The sequence below is a fragment of the Adiantum capillus-veneris genome, chromosome 15 (genome assembly GCF_014529385.1).
Source record: "Adiantum capillus-veneris isolate H3 chromosome 15, ASM1452938v2, whole genome shotgun sequence".
NCBI lineage: Eukaryota > Viridiplantae > Streptophyta > Polypodiopsida > Polypodiales > Pteridaceae > Adiantum > Adiantum capillus-veneris.
In genome coordinates this window covers 45,336,585-45,361,023 of record NC_140945.1, presented here as the reverse complement: position 1 = coordinate 45,361,023, position 24,439 = coordinate 45,336,585, and the positions used below count along the sequence as shown (strand labels likewise).

The 24,439-nt window shown below is 42.4% G+C and overlaps 1 pseudogene; it reads left to right on the top strand.

Moving 5' to 3' along the window:
- Positions 1–13,891: 13,891 nt before the first annotated feature.
- LOC147440610 (uncharacterized) lies at positions 13,892–14,211 on the top strand (annotated as a pseudogene).
- Positions 14,212–24,439: the final 10,228 nt, after the last annotated feature.

Sequence of the window (24,439 nt, the reverse complement as noted above, 5' to 3'; positions counted from 1 at the left end):
GTTTGCATGTCTCTTTGCGCGCCTTTAGTACTGTGCATCCACGAGTGAGAGAGATGGAGTGTATCCATGAGTGTGTGTGTTTGTCTGTGTATGTGTGTGTGTTATAGAGAGAAGAAGAAAGTGTAGAGACTGGGGAAGGCGGGAGAAAGAGAGAGAGAGAGAGAGTCTTTCTGTACCCTTATACTAACGGCGCGCGGAGGTGTTTTTTGGGGTCAAAACATGCTCCACGCGCGCCGTTAGTAATGGGAGTCTCTCACTCTCTCTCTCTTTAAATATGCTAAGCTATAGAAAGGAGAGAGAGAGAGAGAGAGAGAGAGAGAGAGAGAGAGAGAGAGAGAGAGAGAGAGAGAGAGAGACTCCTCTATTTTTATACAGTGAAATGGCTAGAACAAAAGCAACTGTAAGGAAGGTAGGCAAGGGACCAGGATTAGCAGCTTAGGCAAGTAGCAGATCTGCAACCCCAAAGAAGAGACCTGGAAAACCAAATAAAATTTTGAAAGGTCCAAGGGTGAAGAAGTTACAAAGCTGCATGGGACTTTTCAGAGAAATCAGAAAGGCACAGAAATGTGTAGATTTGTGCATACCAAAGCTGCCCTTTCAGAGGATGGTGAGGTCCATATGTGAACAAGCTACCTGGGGCACTAAAAGGTGGAAGGTGGTGGCTTTGATGGCTCTACAAGAAGCAGCAGAGGACTTCCTACTCGAGTACTTCAGTGACATCACCATTGTAGCAGCCCATGCCCACAGGGTTACTATAATGGACAAAGATAGTGCGACACTAAAAAGAATAAGGTGGAGGTATGACAAACTACTGGTCCCCAATGTCTGCAGGGATAAGAAAATGAGGGAAATTTTGTTATACCCCCCTGAGCTATTGCCACAACTCATAGTTGTAGATGTTACACATGATGTGAATACAAGGGCAAGGGCAGAGACTGTTGCTCGCCAAACAAAGGACATGTGGGAAGCAGAGCTTAAGGAGAAAGCAAAAGTAGCAATGGGGTCCCAGAGGCAAACAGAATGCAATGTGACCCTGTCCATAGAGGCAAGCAATCAAGAAACTGTACTTTCAATGAAGGATGGCTTGCTTGCAGAGATACCATTTGTAGATGGAGCCAGAAATCTAGCTCTGGAAAAAGTGGACATTAATTTATTGTTGAATCTAGATGCTCAGATCTCAGACACAATTATCTATGCTTGTCTTAAGTAAGTGTTACTATCTTCTAACTTTGAAAACTCAGATAATAGGTTTACTAACTCAGGTATACTCTCTGCAGCTTGATCAAAAGTCAACTCCCACCGCACACCCACACGGAGGTGTTTCTTCTTGATCCACAAATGTCAGTGATTATTAGACAGAAGAACAGTCCATCTGGGACCTTTGAGAGTTGGTTTCTCCACTGTGCTATGCTGGAAGTAACTGTCATCATCTTTCCATATGAGAACAACCATCACTGGAGTCTCATATGCCTTGATGTTGACCAACCAGCAGTGTGGGTGTTCAATTCAATAAAAGGAACCCACCCTGAAATTAGGCTGTAAGTGTTATGTATCAGAAAGTGTTTCTTATAGATATCCATGTAAATTTGAAGCCTCAAGCTTACATCTTGATACTGCTTTGTGCAGTTGTATAAAGAGGTTGTTGCTTGCCTATGGCAAGCTATGTGGAAGGTATGAACTATACAAGGCCCCAATCAAAGATGTACCTGTCCCAAATCAAACCGATGGAAATTCTTGCGGCTGGAGATGTCTTCTCCATGCAGAATATGTCCTGCAAAGCTACTTTGCATTAAAACCTTTCATGACTAAGGTAACCATTTGGCAATGCATTCAGTCAGTTTTGGTTTAGTTTATACAAGAATTCTCACCATGTGGTCTTTCAATTTTGCAGAGTGCTTTAAAAAACTACACATATGATTATTTGCAAAGATACCAGGTAAGTTTAATACAACACCTGCTTACTATGTCGAGCCCCAGAGAACCTGAAGATAGCGGCTTGGACGACCGCACAATTGATATGACAATACATGACGTGCCACCACGACAAACCCCTGCATCCGATACAGTGGAATCACAACGGGCCGAGGGGGTCATATCAGCTGAAGATGAAAGAGCCGAGGATGAGGAAAGGTCAAATGAGCATATGGAAGGTGCTAGTGTACAACCAGAGGGGCTTATGGAGGAGACAATGAAAGAGCCAAGTCAGCCAGTGGAGGAGCCAAAAGAGCCTATGGATGAAACCCAAGACGAGGAAAGCAAGCCAATGGATGAGCAAAAGGATATGGATGAGGAAAGCAGGCCTAGGGATGAGCAAACTGATATGGATGAGGCAAGGATGGATGAGGTAAGGATGGATGATGCAAGCCGGTCAACCGAGGCAGAGGAAAAGACCTTGGAGGAAACCTTGAATGAGGCAGAAAGAGCCATGGGGGAGACCCTTGATGAAGATGTGAATGATGACTATGAAGATGTGAATGATGAAGCTAAAGCAGAGGAGAGCAACAACGACAACAACACTACAGAGACCCAGTATGGACCCTTGCTACCTGTAGATATGGTTGTTCCGGTAATGTCTATTCAAGTATGGCAAAATATGTTCAGCTTCTAACTACTTATATGTACTTGTCAACTTTTACAGAGGTTGATTATCTTGGACCTCAATGGATTGCTGCTGATGCACGTGCCTCTCGGTGACACAGAACCCTTTGAGGATTTGCAAACGTTTCGGATGGGAACTTGTCGAGTCGTGGCTCATCCAGGAACCAAGGAATTTATTCAGTTTCTTCTTCCGGGCTTCAGAGTTGCCATATGGTCTTCAATGCAAAGGCAAAACTTGTCGCCACTAGTTACAATAGTTTGCGGTGTATGCGGCGCTCACACATCAGATTTTGCCTTTTTGTATGATCAAAGAAAATGTGTTACCGTCGAGGGCCACTACCACCCTAAAAAACCACATTTACCTCTTTTGTACAAACCATTTAGCCAAATCGGTGTACCCTTTGATGCAACTAATATACTACTGATTGATGATACTCCTGAAAAGGGAGAACTAAATCCATCGGGAACAACTATCTCACCACCTTCTTTCGAGGGGCATTCCTTTGATTTTTACCTTGAAGACATTCTGATTCCATACTTACAGAAATTGTATCTCAGTCCATTGTTCACGGACGAGTTTGTACTTTCTAATGAATTAAGATGACTCTTCTATCATGTCTTTGTCTTGTCTAACATTGAGAGAGAGAGAGAGAGAGAGAGAGAGAGAGAGAGAGAGATTTGACATGCTAAAGAAATGTATTTCAAGCACACTTATATTCACAGGGCACAATTGACAAATGTGCTCAAAAAACTTCATGTATTGAAAGTCATTCGTATACACTTGGGTTCACAAGAATCTCTGTTACATTGACGCTATTTCAACCCGACCATCCAACTCTTTGCACAAAATATCTTTTTCCCTTCGCCGCATCACCTTACGGCCAGCTAGGAAAAAGGAAAACTCTGATAGGTCCCTGTCCATTGACTCTTCAATTATGTCATGCCGCAACTGCAAAAGATTGCATAGCTCCCTTATTGTAACCACCAACATTAGGCCATGCTCTTTATCAATCACTTCCACATCCACAACAGGATTATCTTCCAAACCTGCAGAAACCTGGTCCATAGGAATGTACTTACCATTGAGCATTTGTGATCGCATATACCAAAAGGAGAGTAACAGTGATTGGCTTGCAATCATGTACTTGACAACTAGAGTATCAAGCGCGACCTCGCACCGTAAGCCAATCTCTTCCTTTACATACCATCCTCTGTCAAGAAGTTTGTCACATGATGACTGCTGAAATGACTTGCACATGAACATAGTTTTCGTAACACGGATATTGTAGCTATGAAACAACTCTACGAAGAGTGCAGCAGGACAAAAGTTTGCAATTCTAACCAGTTTGGTGGGAATAGAGCTACGTAGAGACCTCTGTATATCCTTGTAGAGCTTACTTCGCATTGCCTCCACCATTCTTTCCTCGGGAAATGGCCAGTCCACAGTGTTCCAATCGGTTGGTAGAGGCAGTTTCACCAACATGCCATTCTTATTCCCTGAGCTGAGTTGGTATAAGGGGTCATCAAAAAATATTCCTTCATCAGCCAGGCTTTTGCTGCTCCTCCCTGAATACTATAGAGAACCAATGTGGGCATGAACAACAAGGAAGAGGCCTATTATGCACTCCACAGGCTCCCATTGCTCATAAGAAGAGGGATAAACATCTGCAATATATATAACAAGAGTTAAACTAAGAGTATCAATAAGTAAAAATGACAAATCTAATGTAGTTGAGTTGTGAAGAATGGAGACATTGCTCATAAGAAGAGGGATAAACGTTGCAAAATATATAAGAAAAGTTATAATGAGAGTATCAATAAGTGAAATGACAAATCAAACAAAGTTCAGATGTCAAGAGTACTTACAATTGCAACGTGGTTGATGTATATCTCATACATTTCCACCGTTTGCTATCACGTCTGGATGGGTAAACACATGCTGAACAAGAACTTCCTTTACAAATCTTTTGCCGATTTCAACTTTGAAATTCAACACTCTGGCCTTCCATGCTGAGTGGTAAACATTGATACCGCTAGACCTCTTGGGTCTTCTTGGTTGCATGAGGACCCATGAACCTTTGTTTATCCTTTGTCCAACCCATTGGTTCTCTGCACTTATTGAAGTTGATATTTTAATTGAGGATATGCTACTACTTGGCCTTCTAGGAAAAGTGCAGCTGTTGGTTGTTGGTGTGAGAGACAGTAAACACCTAGAGCTTCTTGGGCGAGAAGACGTGGAAGCCATAGCTCTCAGAGAAAAGCTTTAGTGGAGGGAGATTCACTTTGAAAGCATTCTAATGGAGGGAAAGTGTTTTAGAATTCCAATATCTTGTGCGGGCTTAATGGTCACCCTCCAGTACGTTAATGACCATAAGAGAATATCAGCAGTGGGACCACTGGCAAGCACCTAACAGCTCGGTAAAAGCAAGGAAATTACGATGCCACAATCCAAGTTTTTAGGCTATTTTCCTATTTTTTGAGTCTTTCCACGTACTTTTCTACGTAACGTAGCCCTCATGCTCATTGGACGCGCTCTATTTTTCTCTCTCTTCATATGGCCCTCCAAATGACCTCCGAAATTTCCTAATGGTAAGGCAAAAAAAAAAAGATTACCTTCTGGTTTTCATCTTCCTCAAGTAAGTCCTCATTCCATAGGTTGATGCCGCCGTGACCTCCAGTGGTGGGCACATTGGAGGTTGAGGCCAAAGATGATGAAGAAGTGCTTGCCTTACCCATTTCTTCAATCCCTAGCTTTTTTTGCACTTCCATGAACTCCTTTTCTGTTGGAAGCGTGCGCTCATACCTAGCAACATCATTGTAAATCATCACAAGTGCACTTGCAGGGTCAACGAACTCATCCTCATTTACATGGGCATCTATAACAGAATACTTGTCGTGCTCAGGGTCAATGACAACATCATCCTCTTCAAGATTTTGTGCCACAATGGCAAGGCAATAGTCCTCTCGAAGGTCAAAAAGCTCCATAATGTCGTTAAGCATGGCATACTGCAAATCACCAATAGGTATGGTAGGTAGAACACTAGTAGGCAAAGCACCCTCCTGAAGCTGGACTCCCTCTGAAACCTGCAAGGCAAGGCTTCCTCGAGACTTGGGCTCTTGACCCTTCCCAGTCTGATCCTCTAGCGAGGCCTCTGCAACATCAACATGCTCATCCAAAATTAAATGCAAATATGAAATAAAACCTGCATAATATTCAACCACTCAACACTTGCGGTTATGAAGTGTACACTTGTAGTCTGTTATCCGCAAGTGCACTGGCAGCTTAAGGCAACTCCTAGAAAATATGTGTTTCTTGGAGGAGTCCGAATTGATATCCTTCATGTGAATAAAACGAACTCCTTGTATCTCGACAGTGCCACCGGACGTTTGTGCTGGTAGGTCTGCTTAAAACCTTATAGGTAATGTTGTGCGGAGACAATCCACTCATGCAAAGAAAAATATGGATTGAACATCGGCCTGATCTCTGTCTCGTGCTACTGAAGCCCAATGCGGTATAGAAAATGAGATAGTTTGTCTTGGGGGGCATCGGCCTGATCTCTGTCTCGCGCTACTGAAGCCCAATGCGGTATAGAAAATGAGATAGTTTGTCTTGGGGGGCATCTTGAGAGCAAGGCACTTCCTCCTCTGCTTCAACATTGAAGGGGTCCATAACGGAAATTCAAAAGCGAAGATATACGAGAGAGCACAACATCCAAACAAAGGGCAAATGGTGGAGCAAGTCATATTTATAGGACTCCCGAGGACATTGATGCATCGATTGACGTGCATCATGCGGCCGCCGTGCATCATGTAGTTGCCATGATGATTACACCACGTGTCAGCCGTCGTGGAACGGTCCCGCCACAACGCGAAACTGGTGCCGCCACTCCACAAAAGCACCGCTATCGCGTTTTGATGCGACAGCTTCTTGTCGCGTCATAACGCAATACGGCCAATCCAGAGTACTCAGGAACGCCTCGTATTGTGTTGTGACGCGACACCTTTTTGTCGCGCCACAGCGCGATACTTGTGGTCAAACTAACCGGGACCTTACTAATCGCGTTTTGACGCGACAACATTTTGTCTTGCCACAACGCGAACACTGCGATTAGGAACCATCAGGGTCCGCCTCCTCGTGTTGTTCCGCAACATACCGTTGTTGCTAGGGCAACCCGTGGGGCGCTTCTTTCCTCGTTGTGCCACACCGCGAATAGGCAGTGCCACTAATTTCGGCACCACCAACATCGCGTTGAGTCGCGATGTGCCACGTGGCACGTAATCATTATGCTCGCACGCTTCTTGTCATACCTCGCAATGTCATGATTAATGCAGCCGTCTGTTCTCATGATTAAGTTGTGATTAGACTTATTCTGCTGATATAACCCCCCCTTTTTTTCTCATCGTTTTTTCCGAAGTGTCTCTAGTCACTCTGTGTTTTTACCCACATCCAAATTTCCATATTTCCTCGCATTCTCCTCGTTCAGATCATGGCTCGCACAAAGCAAACAGCAAGGAAGGTTTATCCTGGCCAGTCTGGTCCGCAGGGCCAGGCTAGTTCGTCTGCACTGCAACCATCAACATCGCAGGTGATTCCGGGCAAGACCATGCCGCAGTTACGGGCAACAATGCGAAGAAGAAGATATGAGCAGAATAGGAGCGTTCTACTCGAACTTCGTAAGCTCCAAAAGCACATTTCATTGGAAATACCTAAACTGCCACTCCAGAGAGTTGTTCATGAGATTTGTGAGCAACACAACCTGAATTTCCGGTGGTCTCGAAGTGCAATGGGGTGCTTGCACGAGGCTGTCGAGGATTTTTTTGTGGAGCTTTTCCAGGACAGCTACATTCTCTCGGCCCATGCCCATAGGGCAACATTGATGCCGCGAGACATCAACACACTTCGCCTTCTCAGGTTCAGGTATGACAAAACAATATCGCCTGTCGGTATTTCATACCGAAAGATGGACAATATTCTTAGAATACCACCTATTGACAAGGTCAAAGTTCATGAAGTGTCTACACAAATTCATCGATACAGCACCCGTCTCAACACCGAGCAGGACACAACAGAAGACGATAGTGAACGATTGAAGAAGTTACGCCTTGAGATGATGGAAGAACAAATGGCAGATGCCATCAGCGACGCCAACGCTGATGATTTGTTATTGCTGTTTTTCTATTTCCATGCTGGCCTTCCTCTGTGGGGACGCATTCTGTATTTTCCCTATCACGTCCACGAGATTGCAATTTTACAGAACCGGACGAGGGAACTCACAGACTCAATCACATCAATTGCTTGCTTTGGTGCGTGCTATTCTTTTTTTCACAATAAATTCTTTTAATATATTGAATTTGTATGACACGAATTTCTTTACAGTTTTGTAGTTTCAAATTTGCCTTGGAATATGCAAAATGATGTGACGGCCGAGAATACATCTTTAGTGGAAGTAGTTGACTGGTTCTAGTCAGTGAACATGGAGACGACAAAATTTTTTGTTTTGGCTTATCATGAAGGGTACGCAATGTTTTCAATAGTAAAATTATTTTATCTTGAACTCTAATTTGTTGTGATGACATATGTTTTGCTTATGTTTATTTGTAACAACGCTCATTGGAGTCTTGTTCTCTTACACCTTGAATGAAACCGATGCTACCTTGCTAATTCAGCCCATGGATTTCATGGTGAAGTACGTAGATAACAGGTTTTGTATTTTGTTCGACATGGCATAGAATTTTGTTAAAAGTCGCTTATGAAATTTAATTGTATTTTGTGCAGATCTATTTGGAAGCTTGTGTCTGCTCTTGAAGCTTTAACGCAAGAGCAGATATATGATAATCTTACAATTATTAGTTGCAAAGTCCCTAAGCAGGATGATGCCTACTCTTGTGGATGGAGGGTTTTAATCAATGCCGAAATTTTGTTAGGGGTCATGCTTGATGGAAGTCGTAGAAGTGTAAGCATTTGACAATCGTTTACAGATTTGTATCTTAATAAGTTAGTAGCTATGTTAATAAACATGATGTTCTTAACGCAGGTAAGAAATTTGGCAGATTATTCAAAGGCTGATGTTTCTTTGTTTAGAAACAGAATGATTGAAAACTTGATCAATTACGCGACCATGCGTCTAGATGGAGCACGTAATGCTTTTATCCCGCCAGCACCAAGGCCCACGCCTAGGCCTCCGCCGACAAGATACCCCTTGTCTACCATACCAACACAAGCACATAACAATATCTCCCCAGATGCCTCCCCAACCCAAGCTCCCACCAGCTCTCGTCCTCAAGAAACAGCTCCAGAACCCTCAAACCCCCCACCCAGCACCTCTCCTACTCATGAAACAGCTCCAGAGCCCCCAAACCCCCAAGCCACCACCTCTCCTCAACCTCAACCAACAGCCCCCACATCACCGCACGCACAAGATTAGAAAGAGATTATGAAATGTACTTTTGACAAATTGATTACAAGCAATGGATCGAAATTTGACTTTTGTTTTGATTATGGTTCAAGGTTTACAAAATGCTGTGTACAGCTTTCCAAAAAAATGGGAGAGTGAGGATCCAATAGTGTTTGGTAATGTAGAGAGCTGCCTTTGTCGAGTAATCTTTGAGAATAGTATTTGAATCATTGTGTACAGTTAGTTCACTATTTCAAGTCTGTCTCGCTGGTAATCTGTGCACAAAGAGTTGTATTTTCTTGTCTGTGAGGTACCTGCAATGCAACGTACGCGATAAGACATTGGGATACATGAGCACGATAGAAACATTAACGTATAAAAGTAATACATGTAGCTTAGTACCTTTCGCATGTTACACTTGAAAACAAATTTTGAAGGCAAATTGAAATCGGACTCATTTAACATATCCTCTCGAACCTGTCTTAAAGTGACATTTGATCTGACCACAACAACTGTAAGCAAATAATTTGAAAAGCATATCTCGATGGACATCAAGGGATTAAAATCATTGTCACTTAAATCTTGATCCATAGCTACCAAATGACCATTCACTCGATGCCACCTCATGTAGTAGAAAGAAATTATAAAATTCTGTGATGCTATCATACACTTGCACACAACCGAGCGCTTGTCAACTTTGCACAAAATGCCTTCAGAATCACTGACATCCCAATTATCATCCAAAAATCAAGGCAAGTTTGGGATTTGTAGATGAACATGGTTTTTGTTTTTCTAACCTCCTCATCGTGGAAGAAATCTATAAAGACATGTAATGGCATAAATAGACTGACTCGTACTTGCCTGCTTGCAATGTTTGGTCGCAAAACACTTCAAAATTTCTTGATGAAGCTTGAGTCTAAAACACTCAGAGGTTTCTGAAGTTGGAACTGGCCACTTTGGGGAATCTTGTTGGGGAAGAGGGAAAGGTTTCAAAGTGCCAAATCCATGGACAGAGCAAGGGGCTTTGTAAAAGTAGTCGTAAAAGAAAACTCCCCTCTCTGCGAGAGCTCTTCTCGCACTAGTTCTGTACATAAGTTCTCCCACTAAAGCATGAAAAGCATCAAAAATACCAATTATGCACTCAACTGGTTGCCAGTCTTCTTTGTTAGAAGGATAAATATCTGCAAAAACAAAAGATAAAAGAATGGTCACAAGAAATAGTCAACAAAATAACTTGAAGGATCTTTAAAGACTTTTTAGCAATATAGTAGTCACACAATTTGGTCTATGAGCAAGAAACCCCAAAGGTGACTGTTGTAATCGTAGTTTGGAGTGCATATATGCATGCTCAATGAGCACCTCTTTCACTGTCTTTCCCGTTTGAGACAAGCGAAAATCTTTCACATGTCCTTTGTAGCTGTTGAGATGAATTCATTTTCGATCCGTTTTCTTCTTCTTGTTTGAAGCAGAACCCAACTACCAATGGTGATTGTGGTAGACATCCAGCGACCACGGTCTAAGTCAAAGCTGTTGAATAGTTCCACAAATTTAACAGAGGCGGATGGTCGTCGTGGTCGTCTTCCTTCCATCTCTGCTTCTATGAGCTGCGAAGTGACACTACGCAAAAACGATAGAAGAAAAGAGGCTCACTAGTTTACACAAGAAGTAGTAGCTTGAAAAGTGTTCATCAAAAGGTGTGCCTCATTGAATGTGAGTTATGGCACATTCGGCATTCGTCGGCCATGGCAGGGGAATAATTTGCACAAATCGCGTCGTATCTTCTTATTCAGATCTTTTTAACAGAAAAAAACTCTTTTTTGAAAACGCAAAAATTTGAGATAAAAATCAAATAAATTGGAGCTACCGTTGTGGTGACTCAAACTCTATTGGTCGAACAACATTCTCTCTCTAACGCCAAAAAGTCCTTTTTTGAGTCCAAACTTTTCCTAATGGGAATTTGCTGAGGAAGTGGAAACATATCACCTCCCATCTTTGTTGGCTTTGAACAATAACTGTTGATATGACCAAGTTCACCACAATTATAGCAAGTAGGGATGAACCTCCTTTGCAGCTCAAAGATGCCTTGTCCACGACCCGCATTAGCATTAGGCTGAGCTTCACATGCCTAGGCCATTCCTCTACCATGGCGACCACGACCACTTCCAAGAACACTGAGCCGCAGTTCCTGCATCGTGGTCATCATGTCTTGCATGTTTTGCTGTAACTGTTCAGTATTAGCAACCCTTTGAATAGGTTGGGTTCTAGCCTCTGCCTGATTTTCCACATTTGTGCCACCACTACTTTGCATAGGGACCGCTTTCCCGTACTCATTGAGTCTTTGAGCCTTACATTCTTTCTCCCTGGCGATAGGACTGCTTCTTCAAAGCAGCGGGCATTTTCACCTCAACTTCGAACTTCAGACTTTCTTTTAGGTTTGCCACAAAACGGTTCCTATTTAACACAGTGGATGGAGGGATTTCATTTCCCAAAGCTCGGGCCCATTTATCCCATAAGCGGTTGAACTGCATGAAAAAATCATCAACACTTTGATTAACCTTTTGAGTGTACCCCAAAATTTCATGCCAAACTTCATCAGGCACTTCAATGGATCTGTACTGTGCGAAGAAAGCTTGCTTCACATGATTATAGTCCAAAACCACCCCTGGAGTTCGTGCATGTACCAACTCTTCATGATCGTGTAACCAAACTTTTGCCTCATCTTGTAAACTCTATTATAGCAGCCGCAACAATATAGATTGATCTAGTATATTCCGCAGTAAGCAATTGACTTCTAATTTTTCAATAAAAGTCTGTGCATTTTCATTAGGTAATCCATGAAACTCTGGGAACTCGTCCGCAATGTTTGATTGCCACAAAAACACTTACATGTGACGTTGAAATCTCAAGGGACGTCGATGGATCGCTCCAATACCTAATCCACCTCACACTGGGTAACCCGGCTCCCAGTGCTTGGCTTCACAAAACCTCACGACCCTCAAAAGGCTGCAATCCAATTACATGATTTCCTCAAGTGATGTCCACAATTTGCACATACATAAGCGGTTGTCCAAAAGGACCCACATCCCCTTTACATTCACTATCTCTACAGAATAGACATATTTCATAGGAATTGGAATATAGGAGCACTTGCTCCGTAGTGGGGGCAACAAAACAATGTTAGCGTGAAAACGACAAGAAAAACAAGTTCCTCTATAGCCTTGCATGAGTCACACCGTTCGGAAGGAAGAACTATTGCACGACCAAAAACACCTGTGATAAACAGTTGTAGAGATTTATGAAAAATCCTTCAATCATGAGACACACTCAAAATTAGGAGAAACCAAGGAATTCATGACAAAGCTCGTCTCGTGGAGATGTCCGTAGAGTATGCATAGGCAAAAAACAGATGAAAGATGAAGAAGTTATGGCCGCTCGAAAAGGGGGCGTTCTCTTTCTTGCTAAAAAATGAGCTCTCTGGAGGTGTTGCAGCTATTAAAATGGGGGCTCCCTTATCTTTTATTACCCAAAAATCTTCTCTCTCTTCTCAACCTTTTAATTTGCGGGCACCTTTTAATTGACTCATTTTTGGCCTTTTCTGGGCAGAAAATGAGGTGTCGGTGACCCTTTGACTAAGAGAATTGGGTGGAGGCAAGTGGTCGAGGAACAAAAAGTGGAGCCAGGCGCCTGTCCATCTAAGTTTGTACTCAAAAAATGCACCCTTTCTCCCACATGAAGCCCATGAGTCCCTCCATAGCCAAGCCTTGTGAGCTCCTCTCACTTGATACACCCATAATGGCCCCCCCCTTTAGGCTATATACCCTCCATTCTTCACTTTTCCCTTCCCATGTAGGATAACTCCTATGCCACATGGAAACTTCCTCCCAACTCCCACAAGCCCAATTTCCAGATTTCCCCCAAAGCATAAGAGCTTCTCGGGGACAAACTTTCCTCAAGCATAATTTGCTGCTCCGATCACCAAATGACACACTATAACACACGGCTTGAAGCCCATCATCTCGGCTACACCTAGAATTCTTAAATCTCATTATTTCTAATTCAAATTATCAAGTTGGCCCAATTGCCCTTGTCGCATGCACCTGCAATCACTTTCTAAGTTAAGACCTCCCACTTTGGATGCTCATAACTCATGATGTACATGTCCGATTCACGAGCTATAAAGCACGGCTGAAAATATTTATTAAAAACCATGTTTTGGGGACTCAACCATGTTTTGGGGACTCGAACAACCCAAACATCAGCATCCAAGCTTGGAAAAATCACACCTTTGTACATGAATTTTTACAGGACCACTTCCAAAACTTGCAGGGCTATGTACACATATATACACGAGGCTAGTGGACAATCTTTTTGGCATGACTTAGTGACTTTATGCTTACCCAAAAAATGCCTAACAATGTCAACTGCTAGTACAAGTTGAGTCACAAGGCTATTCAAGCAAGGGCCCTCATTAGGGTCTTGGAAGCCTGGGATTGTATCAACAAGAAGAAAGCACGATGCACCAAAGATGGCTTTCTCCTTGACTTCATGGCAGGTTGTATGCGAAAGGTTGATCCTGTGCAAGAGATGAAGAAAGATTCTATAATGAAGAAGATACAGCAAGGCTACGAACACCATGTGAGTCTCTCTCTCTCTCTCTCTCTCTCTCTCTCTCTCTCTCTCTATCAGTGTTGCCCATTAATGCTCGGGTCTACACTGTCTAACATTGCCCAGGTTTACATAACCTATTTGTGCAGCAGCGTATTTGGAGCTTGAGTCCCATAAGTGGAGATGAAGAGACATGGGAGGAAGATGGTACCAATGATGATGACGACGTGGATGATGAAGAAGTTGGTGATGACCAAGGGAGTGAGAAGAAGGTCAAGAGGAAGAAGGGGGAAATGGGGACGGGAGTGATGAAGGGACTAAGGGCAGTGGGGATGATGGAGATAGTGGCGAGAGTAAGAGTGGTAAAAGATATGATGGTGGCAGGGATGATGGGGAGGATAGCAGGGATGATGGAGACAGTGCGGAGGATGGAAGTGATAAAGGGGATGCTACTGGTGCTAAAGGCGAGGATGCATCAATGGATGGGGATGGGGATGGGGAAGGTCAGGCAGGCGAGAAGGTGTCAATAAATGAGGACTCCACATCACACCTGAGTGGAGATGGTGGCACTCCTAGAGTAACAACTGTCCTTGCATTCTTGAGGTTGGTTTAGGCCCGATGCATTCATGGACCTCTTTTGCATTACATCTCTCAACTTATTGCTATGTAAATTTTGGATGACATGAGTGTTTCCATGTTTTGAATGTTAATGTCTTTGCCCCAATGATGTACCTAACTATACTAAAGCTTCTAACAAGCTAAGGAGTTTTGTTAATGGCTTTGGGTAAAAACTCTCTCTCTCTCTATCTCTCTCTCTATCCCCCCCCCTGTTGGCCTTGGTTTACTCTTGCCCTATACTGCCTGGGTTTACAGTGGGATACTAATGCCTTGGTTTACACTTGCCTTGTAATGCTTGCATTTTCACCTACATGTGGCATACAAATTTCTCTCTCTCTCTCTCTCTCTCTCTCTCTCTCTCTCTCTCTCTCTCTCTCTCTCTCTCTCTCTCTCTCTCTCTCTCTCTCGGGTGGTTTACACTTGCCCTGGCAATGCCTAGGATTATATTTGTATATGGCGTACAAAGCCCCCCTCCCCCCCCCTTCTCTCTCTCTCTCTCTCTCTCTCTCTCTCTCTCTCTCTCTCTCTCTCTCCCATTGACGATAAAAGATACTCTTGCCCTAAATTGCCTTGGTTTACACTATGCTAAACAATGCCTTGGTATACAAGCTCTCTCTCTCTCTCTCTCTCTCTCTATGCCAGAAGATAATCTTGCCCTAAATTGCATGGGTTTACACTAGGCTAACAATGCTTTGGTTTACTTTTGCACATGGTATACAAAGTCTCTCTCTCTCTCTCTCTCTCCCTCTCTCTCTCTCTCTCTCTCTCTCTCTCTCTCTCAAATAACATGTCTTGATTTCAACTCTTCTCACCGGATATCTCCTTAAGGGTTGGGATAGTTTCCTACGATATTAAAACCCTCTTCTTCTTCTACTTGTCATAAAATCTAATATCTAACCAATCCAAATGATTTTCTCATATAAAACTGATCATTTAATGTGGGAGAATAGATGGGAACAAGGGTTATAATATAAACATGTGCTTTCGGTTCTATCTTGACACAAGGCCAATGGTAAAGGGGCCCAAATGAGAGATGATCTGTCAAAGAGCAAGGTTAGTTAATGGAGCTTAAAGACCTTAGGGTTAGCTTTATTAAAGACCTCCAATGGCTAGTGTTAAAAGTCCTTTGACCTTAGGTAAAAGCTAGGGCTGTGCTTGAGGTGGGAACGTGGCCCAAGCTTGAGGTGCTTGTCATGCTTGCTGACTAAGGTGCTTGAGGTGCTTAATGACTAAGGTGCTAAGGTGCTTGAGGGTAAGGTGTTCAAAAATTCAAATCTAATCCCTACTCATGAGGGGACAAGCCCTAATTGTAGGGGCTAGAGAGAGAACACACAAACACACACACACACTCACACAAGGCAAGCTTGGTACCAAGAAGGCAAATAGGCCACTTGTCAAGATCCTCCTCATGTTGCCCACATGGTGTGCCTAAAGCCTATTGGTTGGCCTCCCAAGGGGTCCAATGATAAATTAGTTAATTTAATTAATTGTTTTTGCATTTATCGTCCTCTCTCTCAAAGGGGAAAGGGAGACACTTGTCCCAAGCCTACCCTTGTTGCTTGATATACCTCTTGCATGTGATTGGCTAGGCCTGGAGGGGCCCAATGAGCTTCAAGCATGAGCTACAAGGGGGGGGTCAACTAAAGCAATAAGGGGGGTTTCTTGGGGGGTATACTTTCCCACACACACTCACACACTCTCATTGTGTGAAGTGTAAAGTGCAAGAGCTCCATCTCCTTTTCCAAGCTAGTAGAGAAGTTGATAGCCTACAAGAACACTCTTGGCTATGGAATGCAAATCCAACCAAGAGTCATTCTTCAATGCTTAAGCTTGCCATCTTCTCCATCTTCATTACTATGCTATTATGTATGCTAGCAAGAAGAGTGATGATAAGTGAGGAACTATTTCTTTCTCCTATGAATGTTTCTTCTTCCTCTTCCCTACCCTCATTCCCTGCTAGCTCTCTCCACCTTTGAAGGTGTTTGAGGCCTTGGGACTGAGGCTTGGGATAGTTGATGCTTTTTGCAAAGTTTATGTTATGCTCGTGATGCATGAACTTTCCATATTCATTGCATCACCTAGGTCACACGGAACACAAAGATTGTATTATACCAAGTCTCTCTTGATGGGAGAATCTATATTACAAATGCCTATTGGAGGGGGGACCAGCTCCACATAAATCCGGTCCTCAATTGTTGTCATGTTCTCTAAACTCTCTCTCTTGCATAATTATTTTTCATGCCAACTTAACAAAGTACTATGATTATGTTGCTACAATCAACTAAGTTCACCCTCTATGCTCTCAAAGTAGTCTCACAAAAATGTTCTCTCTAATTCTTTGAATTCCGCTATTCTCAAAGTTCATAGGCCGTTTCCATTACATTGGTATCAGAGCATTTGGTTTCTCTTTTCTTGCTTAAGAAGAGAGGTCCTTAAGTAGCCTATTAACGGTTGAATTTGTTAATTATATTAGGGTAAGTGGGACTAGGATCTATTATTGGTTTTGTTGAGCCCACTATGTGGGATATGGTGCACGCCTCGTGAGCTTTGGTCTTAATAATGGGGATATGGTGCACACCTTGTGAGCTTTACCATTATTGAGCCATAAGAAGTCTAAAAAAAGGAGCTATCTATTGGCAATTATGCATTATTAGACCCACTCCACTACTCTCTATAATTAACCAATTTGAGTCGTGAGTGTAGATGCTTAAGTGACAATTTTCAAAGGCTAAGAGGAGTAGCAACTAAGGTTTTGAATTGCCAAAGAATACACTAAGTAAACACACAAATTATGTTAAGATCGCTGACAATAACCAAGAGAGTAGAATGAACATTGATAACTTTGATTTTTCACATGAAAATGCTAATGATGATGCCCCCATGTTTGTCAATTATCTTGCTACTAGGTTGCAACAAGCTATGGGCAACCCTGCTGTGCAAGTTGAAGTTACACAACAACTTCGTGCTTACGGGATTTTCCTTCCTCTCCAAGAGGAGAGAGAGCTTAGGAGGCCTCTTGATGAAAACCCCAAAAGAAGACTCTCTACCATATGGAAGGAGGAATCCAAAGAGCAAGAAAGTAATGAATCTTTAAGTTCCTCTGAAGATGTGGCTCCACAAAGACGGCGGTTTAGATGGTTGCCAACTCCTCCCAAGAGGAAATGGTCAACCCACAATCCTTCTTCTTGTCACTCGGAAAGGGAAGAGAGGAAACAAAGGAAGAAAAGGGCAAGAAAGAGGTCACCCTCTTCTCCTTCTTCTTCACCTTCCTCCTCTTCCGACGAAAGCTATGGCTCTTCTCCTAGAGAATACAAGAGGGGAGGACATTGTAAATCTTACACTGCATGGTGAAGGTCACAAAAGCTCAAGAAGTTCAAAGAGGGAGGAAAGAGTATCTCTTTTCTCACCTATGATGGCACCTTTGGTGCCACCAACAAAGTATTGGACTTCATCCAACAATTTGATGCGGCCTTTGGAGACGAGGGCTTCACGGAGTCCTCCAAGCTATTTCATGTAGCTATGAACTTTTAGAAATTGGCTCGTCAATGGTGGGCTAGCCTTCATGGCAAAGGTGAAGCCCCAAAGACATGGAAAACTCTACAAGTTTCCATTAGAAAAAAATTCCTTGGAAGCAATACAAAGGACAAAGGGCTTATTGAATGGTGCAGTTTGAAGCTCCTCTCCCATGATTATATCCACAAATATGTAGACATGTTTTGGGATTTACATCTCAAGGCCACTGTCTTCCAAAAGATAGACTTTGTCGAGCAAAAGCAACAATTTTGTGCGGAATTACCTAAAAAGATGGCCGAGTACGTCAACTCTCAACGGCGTGGTTCTATTACCAAAGTAATCCACCACACCATACTTGCTTTGTGCATCAATTTTCAACAAGGGGCTAGACGGAATTTCAAGCCCATGGAAAATAAAGACAAGAGTGATGCAAAGGGGAAAGCCAATGCCCAAAATCCTTCCCAAGTCAATTCCAACAACAATCGGTCCAAGGAGAAGGGAGTTTACAAAGGTAAAAACAAAATCTCTCCTGAAGATCTTGAAGCGTTTAGCAAGGACCATAAATGTTCTAAGTGTGGGGAGCAAAGACATGGCTATCATTCTTGCCTGAAGAGAAATGCCCGCAATGAGACTCCTAGAGCTTCCACCATCGAACCTCCAAAAGAGGATGCCCATTCCAAAGGATCACCTCTCTCCTATGCTTGGGGAAAGGTAAGGGAGAATGCTGCCTTCATCTTGTTTCACCCTGGCTCTACTCACAACTTCATATCAACAGAGTTGGCCACCAAGTTGGGCATTCAAGCTTTCGAGATGGGAGATACTATAACGGGCGACATCGCTTTCAAGGGACAACAAGCCTCCATTACTCCCTTAATTGGGAAGTTGAGGCTTCATGTCCAAAGCTATGTCACAAAGAAGACTTTTTCTTCTCTTCTCTCCAACATGAGGATGCTATTCTACAGGCACCATGGTTCAACAACATGGCTGCCAACATGAAGTTCCCTGAAAGGAGAATCTACTTCACCTATAGGGGAAAGAGCATGTATATAGATGCTAGTGAGTCTGGTCATACTATACCACTTGTAAATCCTTCTGCTTTTGATAAATCAATGAAGAGCTCAATTTCTGCGTACATGATTTTTGTCAAAGAGTCACTAAAAGATCCTAATGTTTTATCAAATGTAAATAGTAGGAATCAAGAAGAGTTAGACTTGTCTAATTTTCTAAAAGGATTCAAAGATGTGTTCATCGATGATATCCCTATGGACTTACCTCCAAAATGAGGGGATGATGACCATTGAATTGAGCTCCTACCAGGAAGCTCACCGCCTAACAAGCCTCCTTATTGAGTTTCCCAAGCTCAACAAGAGGATATCATGAGGCAAGTACAAGAATTGGTAGACAAAGGGATGGTGAGGTGGCCTAACTCGTCTCCCTTTTGTTCTCCAGTGCTTTTAGTGAAAAAGAAAGACGGTACATACCGTATGTGTGTGGACTATCGAGCACTAACAATATCACTATCAAAAATAGATTTCTCGTGTCTCGGGTAGAAGATCTGTTTGATAAGCTACAAGGCTCTACCTACTTCAATAGGATTGACCTTAAAAGTGGCTATCATCAAATAAGGATAGTGGATGAAGATATCCTAAAGACCGTGTTTCGTACAACGTTTGGTCTTTATGAATATCTAGTCATGCCTTTTGTCTTGACCAATGCACTAGCTAGGTTCAATTTTCCTAATAGAGAAATTTTTTAGACCCTATTGCAAATTCACTGGAGTGTTCTTTGATGATATCATCTTTATGTCCTTGAGAGAACACAAGCAATATCTCCAAGTGATTTTTCAAGCATTGAGGGAGAACAAGCTTTTTCTCAACCAAAAGAAAAGCGATTTTTTCCTTTAAGAGATTCAATACTTAGGTCATATTATCTCGTATGCCAAAAGATTAAATATGATAGAGGGAGGCAACCTAGATTACTCTAGCCATTTCCAATCCCTAATTCACCATGAAAGAGTATATCCATGGATTTTATCTTTGGGTTACCCAAGTCTATCCATGGCAAGCACACTTTATTCCTATCAAAAAGACTATTAAGGCACACCAAATGGCAACTCTCTTCATATCCCAATTTTCAAACACCATGGATTGCCAACATCCATCGTGTCAGATAGAGATCCTAGAATTACCACTAATTTATTGAAAGGTCTCTTTGAAAATCTAGGTACAAGATTGAATTTCTACTCGGCCTATCACCCACAAATGGATGGCCAAAGTGAAATGGCCAATCTTACAATTCTCGATCTACTAAAGACTTATGTTACAAAAGTAGATCAATGCTCACAATGGAAAAAGTACTTACCTCTTATAGAGTATGCGTACAGTAATACTGTACATACTTCTACAGGAAAAGCACCTTTTGAAATCATTAAAGTACATGGGAAGATCTTTGCTGCCGATGAGTATAGTTGTTATCATGCATTTTTTGGATGAGGATAAGGTCACTAATCCATGCTAAAAAGTTTGCCCACTAGCCTTGAGTACATAGGTGTACATGATGCTTTGAGTTTGAAGAGTGCTTTTTTGTAAAAATTTATGTATAAAGGCTTGGTCCCGGCTAAGTTATTTGTGGAGTTTCTGTTTGTTGAACTTTCAAAAGATGGTTTTCAATGAGCATTTTTAGTCGTGCTTGATATCTTGTGGATTGGACTCATACAACATGAGTTACATGCATTTGAAGTGGGCAGTCCCTTACTTAGAAAGTGGTTGCGAATGCATATGAGGAAAGGCAAGTGGTTAGACTTGATGTATTTAATTAGAAATGATGTGGTCGAGATGGCCGAAGTGATGAGCTCCAAGCCGTGCTTTACGCCCTCGCATTTGGTGCTCTGAGTCATCCGCCATGCTTCCACCAAGGTTGCTAGGTGTAGGGAGAAAAATAGAATTTTTTTATGCATGTGTGGGGAGTTGGGAGGATGATGCCAAGTGGAAATGGAATAGTCCCACATGGGGTGGAGTGAGTGCAAAATGGGGGTATAAGAGGGGGAGTGGATACCCCATAAGGTTGAATCAAAGGCAAAGTGGAGCTCTCACTCATTGGCTATGGGGGCTCGTGGGTGTTTGGTGAGAGAGGGGGTGCCTATTTTGGGTTCCCACCAGTTGGCCAAGCACCTGTACTTTTTTTTGGACCTTTGGACACTCCACCTTGCCCACTCCCCAAGTCAAAGTGACCGATAGAGCCCCCCTTTCCCAAAAAATGGTCAAAATGAGCCAATAAAAAAGGGAAGATGAGAGAGAAAGATGTCGGCTAAGATTAGGAAGAGAAATCCACTCCAATAAAGGGGAAAATGCCCCCATTATTTTAGCTGCAATTCTTTACATACCCCTCTTTTCTTACAGAGACTGGTTTTTTTGGAGTTCTTTGAGAGACTCCCATCTTCAAAAGCTTATAACTCTCTCATCTGTTATTGGAATCAAGCATATGGATACTCTACGGAGGTCTACACAACACAAGATTTGTGTTTATGGTCTTGGTTTTCAACAATTTTAACCATGGTTTGGGTTAGAGTTGTTTCACGCCCAACTTTACAGGTTTTTGGCATAGGTGTTTTTTGCAGCTTTGCAATGTTTCTTTCCGACGGTGTGGTGTGTGCAAGGCTATAGAGGATTTCATTTTCCTTCTTGTTTGCAAACTAGAACCATGACCTACAAGAATATTTTCAAAAGATTAAGGAGTCTATATCCATCTTTGAACAAATACAAAAAGCTGTTGCTGACAAGCACATAAGGGCCTTAACATTCAAAGAAAATGATTGGGTCTTACTTAAGTTTCCCAAGGCTCGAATGAGGCAACCAACGGGCAAAAATCCTATGGGCGATCAAAAGTATTATGCTAAACTAGCAAAAAGATAATATGGTCATTTTCAAGTTTTGAAGCCAATCAATGACACAGCTTATCAACTCAAGTTGCCCAACCATTGGCTCATACACAATGCTTTTCATGTGAGCCTACTTAAGCCCTACAAAGGAGAGCCACCCAGTGAAACAATTATTGAAGACCCTCCCAAAATCAAAGACCAAGAAGAGGTGCTACAATCTGAAGCTATCCTTTGGCATGAAGACAAAGTACTACGACATGGTAAGATTATCCGATGGTATCTTATTAAGTTCAAAAACTATCCTTTTGAAGATGCTAGATGAATGCAAGGAATACAGCTTAAGGATAGTATGAACCTTGTCAATGCTTACAATGCTACATTAGAGTAAGCAAATGTACAAATAAAATTTTAATGACCAATGTTTTTGTCTTATAAGACTAGTTCTCTTTTTATTGTGCAAAAATTTAACTAGTATGCATGCTTAGAATCATGTTTGTGATGACGATGTCTCTCAAACACCGAGTAGAATTTGTCATTCTACTTTGGGAGAATGAAATGGACTAAAGAGCAGACATGCTTGCAGCAGCTATGTCTCCCAAGCACCAAATGGATTTGTCATCCATTTTGGAATGATTTCATAGGGTAAAAAGGTATCCTCTACCCGCTAAGAAACATTGACTAATGACTAAAGCTTTATCTCTTCTACCTCATAGTTGAGGGCGACCACACATTCTCAATGCTATGTCTAGTGGCCAAGTTAGTGTCAAATCACGCTCTTTATCCTTGTTTGAGCCACACGACACTGATGCAATGAGGCATTCATGAGAGTTGGAGTCCTCGTACAAGACTACTCTCTGACCAATTAAAGCATCACGTGTAACTCATGCCCCATGTCATGAAGTGAGTGGAAATATCGATTGGTATGTTTGGAATGAATCCACACTTTGATCCACCAAGAAGGTCTTGGTGCAACAATGATGGCAATACACTCGATTTCTCTTTGCAAAGCGCACTCGCTTTCGGCCCCTTTGATGTTTATTCCTAAGATTTCCCATTACTCTTGAGGGTTGAATAGGCACCGTTGTGATTGTCTCATCATTTACAACTCTCCGTTGTCCATGCTCGAGTTGGGTGGCTGTCACATGCCCCTGAATTTGCAAAATGATTCCCTTCTCTGGAAATTCGATCTCCTTGGGAGCCCTTTCATATGAAAGACATGAATAAGCCGATCGTACCTACCCTATCAATGATTGTACCTGCACCTCATCATAAGATGGGATATGTTTCTTAATCTCATTTAACACACTCTTCAAATCTTCAATGCATTGGTTGAGGACATGCAACGAAAGGGACCATTACATGACCATGTCATTGAGAGGCACATCGGGCCCTTCAAGTATGGAGCCAATGTCCTCTTGTGTATTCTCCATCTCCATTTCCCTAGCCATGTCAACAATTGGGAGAATATGGCACAGATGAGGAAAGAAGTCTCTTGCTACTAGTTGCATGCCATATAGGTGCTTGCACATGCTTGCCCAATCTGCACAATCACAATAAGAGGATTGCAAGCTAGCAGGATACTAGATCTCATGGCATGATATACTGAACACCTTGAAAAGGAGGGCCGCTTCCTCAATCACTTCAACGGTTGATGGGTCACTTATATATCTACAAAGCATTTATTCTCCACCTTACAAGCGTTTGGTTTGCCCCTTGTTGTTTCCATACATGTTGTGTTTACTTGAGTCAACTACAAAAGGAAAGGTAGTATAAAGACTCAGTTACTCAGTCTGTAAACCCAGGAAAGGACATAAACCAAAGAAACAGTTACCCAAAATGCAGGATAAAGCTATAGTTACTCAGAGTGTAAACCTAGGCAAGGAACTAAACCAAGGACAGAGTTACTCAGAAAATGTAGACCTAGGCAAGGACGTAAACCAAAGACACAATTACTCAAAATGCAGTATTATAAAGACACAAATACTCAGAATGTAAACCCATGCAAGTACAAAAAAAGGACACAATTTCTCACAATGCAGTATAAAACGCTATTACCCCAATTGTAAACCCAGACAATGGCAAAAGGTAAACCGTGGCATACAAAATACAGAGGGGCATTACCAATCTCCTGTTTTTGTCTGAAGAACTCCACAACAGTACCACCATCTATGTCCTTGTTATTGAATCACCAATAAGAACATGCAACAAGTCCATGGCTGATTGATTGATATGTGCATCCAACAAGGTGTACTTTATGTACTGCAAAAGTCTCTCCACCAAGTTCGTGGTGTCAACGTGCCCATCAGGGAAGAGCCGGACAAACTTTGGTCACAATCGACGCCAATTGCATGTCTTTGCAGCCCATCCATTGCTAATGTATCTTAGAATGTTATTATGCTCTCAGCATTCCTGAAGGATTTCTATGTACTTCGAGTCAAACTCTTCCTCTGTCGGGCATTGCATCATACTCTCCATTGCACCATACACATGGTCGTGCATTTCTTTGGGGAGCTACAAGAACACATGAGGAGGGGGGAGGCAATCATAAGCATGGAAAATGGAGAGGCAAACAAACATAAGCAAGCCTTTGGATGCTCCTGTGGAAATAGATGCTCCACCCAAGCCTTCTTTGTGTGGAACCAACATACTAGCACAATGTATGCAACTTGGGTGATACTACCATTTTCACCTACTTCCTAGCAAAATGGATCGGCATCAACCACTTTCTTGATTGCTTGTAGAGAAGTCACTTATCAGTCACCAACACCTTTGGGTGGATGTTGTTCATACTTTGGAAGACTAGTTTCAAAGTAACCTTCAAGGTGACTTTTTC